This window comes from Bos mutus, chromosome 16, assembly GCF_027580195.1.
Source record: "Bos mutus isolate GX-2022 chromosome 16, NWIPB_WYAK_1.1, whole genome shotgun sequence".
NCBI lineage: Eukaryota > Metazoa > Chordata > Mammalia > Artiodactyla > Bovidae > Bos > Bos mutus.
Window position 1 is genome coordinate 52540076 of NC_091632.1, and position 12037 is coordinate 52552112.

At 35.4% G+C, this 12037-nt stretch overlaps 1 protein-coding gene across 5 annotated transcripts in view; it reads right to left on the minus strand.

The window, feature by feature from the left end:
- AKT3 (AKT serine/threonine kinase 3) overlaps window positions 1-12037 on the minus strand; it is a 282206-nt gene that overhangs the window by 62372 nt on the left and 207797 nt on the right. The window lies entirely within an intron of this gene.

Consider the following 12037-nt stretch of genomic DNA (forward strand, 5'->3'; position numbering starts at 1 on the left):
CAGGGTAAACAGCAGGGACAGGACTGTAATAATTACTGATTTAGTGGGGGAAATTAACACAAACATAAAACACCTCTCATCACCATATTGTGATGATAGATAGTGTACTCTCAGTGGACACTGAGCACTCTTAGACAGCAGCTGGCTTATCTTTTCCAGGTTTCCAAGGGGAGACTGAGAGCTGTTAAATCAGCACTTTAATCAATATACCAATCTTGTTTAAGGCATTCTGTTTGCTACCCATTTAACCTTCAGTTACCAGAGGAAAAAGTATGCATCATCAGATTACATCTCCTCCTCCATATACTGTTGCTTCAACTCTTTCAAGGATTAGGTACTGAGACTTTATTAAAATAAATGAACCTAAGTAGAGATGCAACATTTCTACTTAATTATCTGATTCACACTTGATTTCAAAGAAAGGACTGCAGGTTTGTGGAACCTTATTTATATGAACTTGTTAAATTCTACAACTCTTGATTCATCATGCTATCTCTAGGAATGATTTCAATGTTTAAATCAATGCTTTCTACAATGAGAAATTGTGAGGCTTTACATTTTCAATTTATTTTAGTAATGCCCAAAATGTACTGAGAAGCTCCCATTATTCCCTTAATAATTCTCAATGTATATTCTTCCAATTTCAACAATAATTACCTATGACACCAATCTTTTCACATGTAATCACTTAAAACAATAAGCCCATCCTTTTCCCATCAATCACCTAAAAAGATACTTCCACTCATCAGTCAACAAGTATTAAGTGCTCATTGTGGTCAAGCATCCAGCTCACGGTTTAGACAAGCTGTTTGTTTAAGGAACTGCCTGTCTCATCTCTCAGTTCAACCATGTATATGAGAAAGGAGCCAGTTCCATGCACTATGAATTGATTACTGACCTTTTTGTTGTACCGTTTCACTGTATTAGGAAATACGTCATGAACAAGCACAGAGTGTTTGCAGTGCTGAGTACATTGCCAGTATCACAATAGGTACTTAATACATGTCTTTGATTAAAAGTGATGAACCAGTCAGTGTATCCTTCATTGCAAGATCAGAAATGAACTATAACTTCACAGGGATTACTTCTACAAACTGCTTTTAACCAAGATTTTTTTCTCACACACCAAACCATAATTTAGGTAACAGAAAGCAGGTTCCTTATAGATTCCTTCTTCCCTTTTCCCGGAGGAGAAAATGGCAACCCACTCCAGTACTCTTGCCTGGAAAATGCCATGGACAGAGGATCCTGGTAGGCTACAGTCCATGGGGTCGCAAAGAATCAAACATTACTGAGCGACTTCACTTTGTTTTCACTTTCCCCTCTTCCACTTCCAACTCCACTTAAGAGTCTATCACTAAGATCAAAATTAATGCATAACCCATTCTCCCAATAAAGAGAAGTTAATATCATGTAACTATTTGCCAAAAAAGACTCATTCAATGTTATAGTAAAATTAAAACATTTGGCAGACAGTCTCTAAACTTTAATGTTCTCTACTATACTGTCATATTTCATCAAATCTAAGATGCCGCTGATTGTAACTTCACTAACATTTTATGTTAAGCCCAAGAAAGAAAAAAAATGATGTGAATTAAAACTATAACACATCACCAAATATAAAAGGCCTTCTGATTGAAGAAATTATTCAATGTGTCTTATAAATGATCAAATATACTATGCCCAAAATCATACCAATGTATAACTGGTATGTTTATAAGGGTATGCATATAAGGGATATGCTTCAAAACTGATTCATCTTATATAGACAAATACATGCTATTAACGGGGTTTCCCTGGTGGCTCAGATGATAATGAATCTGCCTGCAATGCGGAAGACCTAGATTTGATCCCTGGGTCAGGAAGATCCCCTGGAGAAGGGAATGGATACCCACTCCAGTACTCTGGCCTAGAGAATTCCAGGGAAAGAGAAGCCTAGAAAGCTACAGTCCAGGGGGTCACAAAGAGTCAGACATGACTGAGCCACTAACACTTGCACTTTTCACTTCCTGCTATTAATACACTACTATTCAAACAAAGACAGGAAGTAGAAAGAAGCATGGATCGATCATCAGTAAAACCATTCTGAAATCCTTCTAGGGCCAAGTAATTTCTGTCATCCTTTAATACAAAATATGACTAATTTTGATGAAGAAACCCCTGTGATCTCTACGGTGATTTATGGCAGTCTTCTAATGAGATTAAAATAGTGGTTAGATTTCTAAACTTTCTTCATATAATGTCAAGCCTAGTACCCACTCATCTTCTATACAAAATATATAGATCCTCCCTAAATCAACATAATATATGCAGGCTTCTAGATCTTTATTTAGATCATAAATCTTCAATTTGTCTCCTAGCCAATTTCTGTAAAAATATCAGCTAAAAAAAAGCTACTTAAGGAGAAGAATCCTATTTATTTCTCAATCTGCTGTCCTCGGATGTCCATTCTTGCTACTTTATGGACTTTACTCTTTTCCAGCAGTCATGTATGGATGTGAGAGTTGGACCATAGAGAAAGCTGAGTGCCGAAGAATTGATGCTTTTGAACTGTGGTGTTGGAGAATTCTCTTGAAAGTCCTTTGGGCTGCAAAGAGATCCAACCAGTCTATCCTAAAGGATATCTATCCTGAATATTCATTGGAAGGACTGATGCTAAAGCTGAAACTCCAATACTTTGGCCACCTGATGTGAAGAACTGACTCATTGGAAAAGACCTTGATGATAGGAAAGATTGAAGGTGGGAGGAGAAGGGAACAACAGAGGATGAAATGGTTGGATGGCATCACCAATTCGATGGACATGAGTTTGAGTAAGCTCCAGGAGTTGGTGATAGACAGGGCAGCCTGGCATGCTGTAGTCCATGGGGTCGCAAAGAGCAGGACACTGCTGAGTGACTGAACTGAACTTGTTAACATAACCAATGACCTTCGGTTCTGGAGCTTAGAATATCAATTGTTATCCCCTTCTTCTTACAAACATTCCTTAGGTTTGGTACTGCAACTCCCCTGATTTTCCCTAAATATTCCCTCTAAGTTTCTACGTTGGCTTTGAACCAACTTTCCATTTAATGAGCATCAATCACTTTAAGGTCACTGGGAAGAGAAGAAGAGGGCATACAATGGTGATTAAGACATAATCTATAGATGTATAGATAACAAATGGGAGAGCTATGAGAAATTTTGTAATTCTGATATTAAAAATGCTTTGGAGGCAAAGGATGATTAATCTTTACTGGAATGATCTGAGAAGACTTCGTGGACAAGGAATTATCTCACTTACATTTCAAAGGATGGGATTTTTCACAAATGGAGAATATAAGGGAAGCATACAAAAGGGTGCCATGCAAGTTATATCCATCTTAATGTTCTGACCACAACCTAGTATAGTAAGTGCACATAGTAGGTAATTAATAAATGCATATGGAAGGAATTAACTCTAAAGAAAAAAAAACAGTAATGGTAAAGAAACAGCAAGCAGGGAGTGCACAGAGCTGAAGAACAAAGATACCCATTCATGACAATGACAGAACTTAAGCAAAAAAAAAAAAAAGATGAGGTCAGACTGTTTAGGACCTGGACTTCCACGATACGGTTTAGAGATTAATTCTGTAGGTAAAGAGTGTCGAAGACATTTGGGTCAAAAATTAGCATAATTTTAACAGACAACTCTGGCAGCAGGAGAGAATCAATTTACAATCTGAGGGACTTCCCTGGTGGTTCAGTGGCTAAGGCTGTGCACTCCCAATGCAGGGAGCCCGAGTTCATTCTCTGGTCAGGGAACTAGATCCCACACGTCACAACTAAAGACCCAAACACTGCAACTAAGACCCAGCACAGCCAAACAAACAAATATTTTAAAAAGAAAAAAAACAAACAAACAAACCTGAGACTAGTCAGATAAACAATTGTTCACAAAGTCCAACAAAAGTTACTAAACACCAATTCAGTGCTGTAAAAAGCTGCAGACACAATGGAGGAAATTGTATCAATCTGAAAGAATGTAACTATTTGGTTAGAAAAACCAGACATATACAATTACATTAAAAATACATAGTTTTATTTTTTTTTAATTTTTATTTTTAAACTTTACATAATTGTATTAGTTTTGCCAAATAAAAATACATAGTTTTAAAATTGCACACTTTAAGAAGTGAGTAAGTGTCTTTGGTAGTATAAGAAGTTACCTTTGAGCTGCTAAGAGCTTCTGAGAAACCTTAACTAGAGCAGCAGTAACAGACATTTCAATAGAGTCAATATCCCAGGGGGGATTAGCATGCACCATTTGGGCAAAGGCAGGAAGTGCTTCGAGGTTTCCAGCAGTGTGTTTGTTGCCTTGTTGCCAGGAGTGTAAAGGAAAAGAATGGGGCTGGGAACAGAGGGGCAACCGATTTCATCTTGACCTGTTGACATTTAAATAAGAACTATAGCACAGTTCAGGACTATGGGATCAAATGGTATAGAGATAAGTAAGAGTCAGGATACTGTTAACATCAAGGAAGCAAAATTGTTGTTTTTCAGTCGCCGAGTCATGTCAGACTCTTTGCAACTCCATGGACTGCAGCATGCCAGGCCTCCCTGTTTCTCAGGATCCCCTAGAGTTTGCCCAAGTTCATGTCCATTGAATTGGTGATGACAGTCTGATGCTGGGAAGCAAGATACAGCCCAGAAATTCAGTAGAAACTGAAACAGAGTTAAGGTCAGAATTTTAGGGTATCACTACAGGGGTAAGGGCAGGGAAAAGAGGCAGAATAGGTATTAAGATAGAGTCCTAAAAGAAATACAAAAGAAAAAATATATGATACTTGGAGAATAAAGGATACAAAAATTTCACCAAGAAAATTAACATTCACCAGACAAAGGAATTGGGTCATCTGTTATCTTTCAGGGAAGGGATGTCACACTTAGGTGGGCCAAGAAGAGAATATGAACTAGAAATGGTACATGACTCCTTTAGAAAAAAAGAATGAGATGAGCCAAGGTGTTACTACAACAGATTTTTTCTCAATACATAAATGCTTTCAAGAAAACTTTTGCCTGAAGAAATGACAGATGCTATGAAGCTACAATTCATATGGAACAGGCACATATCTAGAGAAAAACATGATCCGAAAGGATACACGCACCCCTATGCTCACCAAAGCACTGCTGACAACAGCCAAGACACAGAAGCAACCTGAACATCCACTGACAGAGGAGAGGATACAGAAGACGTGGAACACAGCTCAGCCACTAAAGAGTGAAATAATGCCATTTGCGGCAACACAGATAGACCGACAGAGCGTCATACTAAGTGAACTCAGTCAGTCAGTGAAGAACAGAGGCTGTATGACACCCCATATATGCGGAATCGAAAAGGAAATGATACAAATGAATTTACCTACAACACAGGAAGACTCACAGACTTAGTAAATGAACTCTAGATTGCCAGGGGGAAGGGATAGTTAGGGACTTTGGGAAGGTCATGTACACACTGCTATATTTAAAATGCATAACCAACAAGGACCTATTGTATAGCACATGTCTGCTCAATGTTATGTGTAGACTGGATGGGAGGAGGGTTGGGGGAGAACGGGTACATGTGTATGCACGGCTGAGTCCCTCCGCTGTTCACCTGAAACTATCACAACAGTGTTAATGGGCTCTACCCCAACATAAATAAAGGGTTACAGTTTGGGGGAAAAAAGATATACCAGTGATATCAGGCAGCCAGAACAGGTTACTTTATAAAAAGTTAAAATATGGTGAAGTTGATAATTATATATGATAAAGTGTATGGGAAAAATGACCATTTAATAAATGGTGCCACAATATTTACTTAACTTTGGAGAAAAGTAAAATTTGATTTTCACTTCACATCATAACAAAATTAATTTCATGTAATTTATAAACTAGAGAATATGAACCAATAGTTTCCTGATCTCAGGACACAAGAGGAAACAGAATCATAAAAGGAGGAACTGGTAGAATTAACTACATGAAATAACAAAACTATAAACTGAATATTTACAACAAATATTGTAGTGTATATGCATAATATATAGAGAAATCATATTAAACAACACTAAAACATAAGGGGAAAAAAGAGAAAGGGCAAAGACAACATAAGAGGAATACAAATTATTATAGTATGTGAAAATATACTACTTTATAATAATCAATGAAGTAGAGATAAAACATATGAAACAATTTAACACTTCGAGAAGTATCATTACCAGTGAAAGTGTGAAGAGATACACACTGGTAGCTAGAATGCAAACATAAACCCATTGTAGGACAACTGGCAATAGATATCAAACTAATTTTTTAAATACAGTTGTTCCTCTTAAAATTTCCTTAAAAAAAAAAAGGCAATGAAGAAATCTTCTACACAAGGATATTCTTGCACAGTATATATGACAAAAATGTGAAAACAGACTTTCAATCATGTTGAACATTTTTTAAATTATTTTTTTTTTAATCTAACACAACAAAATAAATTTTAGATGTAACTGACAGCTAAATATAAAATATGAAACTAATTTTAAAAAGCAAAAAATAAAAAGTTCATGGGACTAGACTTACCCTTTTGCCTGAAGCAACTAAACACAAATATTAGAAGGAATAAATGAAAATTGAGAAAAATACACAACAGAACTCTTTAGATAGTGGACAACAGGCAGTACAAGATGATGATCCCCGTGCAAACAAAAGAGGTGAGTCCTAAAATCGCCTGCTTTCTGTCTGGAGGCATTTTCTAGAATGTTATACAGTAAAGAACATACCAAACATAACACAGATGTCTCACTGCTGGAGAAATACGTATCATATTTGGAGGTGGGTGAGATGGGTAGCATTAGCAGGACAGAATACCAGTGAGGAAGAAGCTGTACAATGCACACAGTTGTCTGCATCTGATACCAAGTTACGCACGTACAAGAATAAGCAGAGGAGTAGGGATCTGTATGCCAAATGATTCCCAGACCTGAGAGACATTCCATTTCTAATCAGTCATTAGAATGTCATTATTGAACACAGAGACATTCAATAGATATTTCAAAGAAGTCAGAGTAAAAGCTAAACCTACATTAACAAAGCTAACAAACAAGACTGTAGAATATAATATTTGTAAAAAACTACTCTCCAGAATAAGATATAATACTCTTTGAAGGAAGGCAATACAATCTAAACATTTAATGTAAAATTCAAAGTATCTAGTACCCAATCAACAGTTACTAGACATGAAAAGATGCAGGAAAATATGATGTATCACCAACAAAAAAATTTGTCATTAGATATAGACTTTAAAAAATAACAGGAAATGATGGAATTAACATACAGAACTTTAAAGAAGCATATGAACATAAACAAGAGATAATGGAAATAGAAGATAAAGAGATATAGAGATAAAGAGATATATAGAGAGAGATATAGAGATATATATAAAGAGATATAGAGATAAAGATAAAGAGAAATAGAAATAAATAGGACTTTTAAAGATGAAACATGTAATACCTGAATAAAAATTTTATTAGATGGGATAAACAACAGATTAGACACTGCAAGAGAAAAGACCAATGAACATGAAATTATAGCAGAAGAAAACTATATGAACTGTACCTAAAAAAACAAACAAAAAAAAGAATCTTAGTGACCTGTTGGATAGTATCCAGCAGTCTAACATGTAAATTATACCAGATCCTGAAAGAGAGAGGGAGACATCTGCAAAAAAAGCCTGAATTTTTCTAAACTAGGAAAAAAAAGATAAATGCACAAAGTATTCCAATGAAACCCAATGAGATGAAAACTCATAATCATGCATGAATACTAAGAACAAAACCAACATAACCAGTCAGATCACAGTAAAACTGCTGAAAAACTAGTGATAAACAGAAAATCTTTAAAAAATTCTGAAGGGGAAAAAACAATACACAGCAAATAGGAGACTTATCAGAAACTGTAAAGGCAGAACAATGGAAAAACATGTTCAAATTGTTAAAAGAAAAAAAAAAAATCCCATATCCTAAAATCCCACATCCAGTGGAAATATCTATAGAGTATAAAGGTTAGAGACTTTGTTTTGACCATGACTGAGTAACAGATAACAGTTTATACTCCCTTCTTAAACAATTAGGAAAACATATAAAAAAAATAAAACAAGGATATCCATACATTAAGTATTATATTTCAAGGTACACTGACCCCAAAGAAAAAGGAAACAAGAAAAAGGAAACAATTAACGGTTGTTCGAGGAACCATATAGAATGCGACACAGGGAGGAGAAATCAAAAAGAACTTGTGGGATCCTTGAACTATGAATAGAGATTTCAGAGACTGGGGAGACCAAAGTGGCTATAATTCATGAGACAGAGAACCACAGAAAGGAGAGCTCCACGGACCTGCAATGAATTGCCTTGAGTCTTACTAATCAGCACATGTATATAAGGAAAATTCTGAGGTCAGGGAAAGAGCCATTGGAAAGAATCAGGTGAAAAAAAAAACCACAGCTCATAGAGCTAAAAACACTTTTTGTTTTCACCAGGCAAAATGGAAAAACTTCTTAAGAAATGCGGCACCCAGTGGAGCCCTTGAGCACACTGCCTCTGTAGTGCAGCAGCGTTAGTGTTAGAGGAAAGGCCACACACGTGTGTCAAACTGCTTTTTGATAAAGGTGTCAAGATCATTCAATGGGACTTTTCAACAAAAGATGCTGGAATAAGCAGATATCCACAGAAGACTTAAAAAAAAAAAGAACCTCAATTCTTAGCTTACAGCATTCATAAAAATAAAACAGATCATAAAACTAAAAGTGGTAGGTACAACTATAAAAGTTATAAAAGGAAATACAGGAGAAAATATTTGTGATCCAGGATAGACAAAGATTTCTTTTTCTTTTTTGACAAAGATTTCTTAAACAATATTTTTTTTAAAAAGACAAACTGATAAACTGGATTTCAAAATTTAAAACTCCTGTTGCTCAAAAATATCACTGAAACAATGAAAAGGCAAGGTACAGTCTATGATTTCCTTAAATGTGACACCATATGTCTTCTTCATGCCATTTACTAATTACATAGCACAGTAGCTTGTAGCATGCAGTCAGTAAATAGCAATAAATAAATGAAATATTTTATCAATTGAACTGAAATAACTTTCTGACTTTTCTACAATGAATATGCATTATTGTTACTTTCATAATGGGGAAAATCACATAAAGATTTCAATTAAAATACTATTGATTCTTTTAGCAATTTAGGCTTTTGACAATTTTTTGTTGGCAGAAGCTCAGGACAAAGAGGAAGACTATACAAGTACTATATAGTTTTGCATCCTCAGCAACAAGCCTAGTATGTGGGCACATTATATGCTTAATCAATGTACTGCAGAGAATAAAGTTAAATTCAAAAATCCTTTCCAAAGAATTATTTCTAAGAAAAATAAGGCTTAAAGTTTTAAAGGCGAAGTGGTTTTTATTAGAAACATTAAAAATACCACAACTAAATAATCTTGTTTTTGTTTAAAAAAAAAATGAACTGTTTGCTCTTCAAGCAAGGAGCACATCTTCAGAAGTTGGCTTTCTTTAGCAATGACTACATGTTTTTTTGTTGTTTTGTGCTTAATAATCCTGTGAAAATACAGTAATGCAGATAGACTGTTTTAATGATTTAAATAAACAAGTCAAGATTTCATCACAAACCCAGAATGCTTATCTTGAAAACAAATTACTATATTTTGAAAACTATGCAAAAAACTTTCAAAAAAATAAACAAACATCTAAATTTAAACAATATCCTGAGAATTATCAATGCAATCTAAGACTTTAAACCAAACTATTTTTCTTGCAACTATTTTTAGTCATTCTTTTGTAATGGCAAAATGTTGGTTAATAGAGAAAATAAAATATGTTCAATACAAGTCAATAATTTCAATGATTACATTCATTATCATAATATTGATGAGCTCAGGACCTGAATACTCTAAAGACAACTAATTAAATAAGCAACAAGACATGGTAGTCTGTGCAATAATGCTGATTAACACATCCTATGAGTTTACCAAAAACCTAAGATGAAAAGAATGTCTGAAGCTCACATACAGGACAACTCATCAACAATACTGTCCTAGTCCATTTGGGCTGCCATAACAGGTTACCGTCAGAGAAGGCAATGGCACCCCACTCCAGTACTTTGCCTGGAAAATCCCATGGATGGAGGAGCCTGGTAGGTTACAGTCCATGGGGTCGCTAAGAGTTGGACACGACTTCACTTTCACTTTTCACTTTCATGCATTGGAGAAGGAAATGGCAACCCACTCCAGTGTTCTTGCCTGGAGAATCCCAGGGACGGGGGAGCCTGGTGGCTGCCGTCTATGGGGTCGGACACTACTGAAGTGACTTAGCAGCAGCAACAGGTTACCATAGACTGGGTGGATTATAAAAGTGAAAGTGAAAGTCGCTCACTATGTCCGACTCTTTGAGATCCCGTGGACTATACAGTCCATGGAATTCTCCAGGCCAGAATACTGGGCCACACAAATTTATTTCTCCTAATTCTGGAGGCTGCGAAATATAAGATCAATGCAATGGCAGATTGAGTGTCTATTTCCTAGTTCATAGATAGCTGTCTTTTCACTGTGTCCTCAGACTTGGGAAGGAGCAACTGAACTCTCTGAGCTGTCCTTTTTTTTTTTTTTTTTTTAATTTTATTTTTAAACTTTACAATATTGTATTGGTTTTGCCAAATATCAAAATGAATCCGCCACAATATGAAAGAGAAAATGAAAGTTGCTCAGTCATGTCCGACTCTGCAACCCCATGGACTTATAGTCCATGGAATTCTTCAGGCCAGAATCCTGGAGTGGGTAGCCTTTCCCTTCTCCAGGGATCTTCCCAACCCAGGCATCAAACCAGGGTCTCCTGCATTGCAAGCAGATTCTTTACCAGCTGAGCTATCAGGGTATCCCCAAGAATACGTTACAAGGGTAGCTAATTCCATCTCAGCAGATCTTTGCAGGCATCGGGGTCTGACCATTGCAATCAGATTCAAGCTGACTTTGTTCCCTGAGCTGCCATCACAATAATTCCATTAGATTTTCACTTCCAAAGACTTTGTTTGGGTGTGCCATCACAAAGATTTTCTTATGAGTCAGTAGTAAATACTACACTCACAACTGGAATGGTATTAGCTATACAATAAAACAGTTAAACATGTACTTTTATAGGATCAAATAAAAGTACACCTACATTTAATAGGTAATACATTTGTTTTCTAGATCATGTCTATTCTTTTCACAAGCTAAACTCCATAGTTTCTATGCATTTTGCATAGAAAATTTAATGTAATGTAAATTTATATTTAGTACTTGAAGAGTTTCTTTCAGAAAAGATAGTGATATAGACAAAAATATAAAAATGTCATTTTAATAAATAGTTCAATATTACATTTCTTAAAATATAAATTAAGCCCTTAGGATGCTACAAGAGAACTAAAAGTGATCTAAGGTCAGATGGCTGGACTCTTAAATAGTTATTTGGTTAAAAATTTCCAGCTAAATTACCTCAAGCCCTAAGAAATGCAATGCTAACATTAAAAAACAAACAAACAAACAAAAATGAAATTCAAGATATTACCAGAATACAGAAGAAAAACCGCATGATCATCCCAACAGATACAGAAAAATAATCTGACAAAACTTTACATTCTATCATTAAAAAAAAAAAAAAAAAAAAAACCTCAGGAAAATAGGAATAAAAAGGAACTTATTCAACTTGTTAAAGTATTCATAATACTTTAATAAAGTCTTAACAGTGAGGGTATAAACGCATTTGCTTTAAGACCTGGTATAAGGTAAAGATGATTGCTTTTACCTTCCTACTTAACACTGTTCTGAAGGTCTTAGCTTAATAAGACAAGAAAAAGAGAGAAAACCTATGAGGTTGAAAAAAGAGGAAGTAAAACTGTCTTTGTTTCCATATGATGTGATTATCCACAAAGAGAATCTCAACATATTTATGAACAAGCAAATAAACTTTGAGAAAGGATTTAGGATTCAAGGTTATA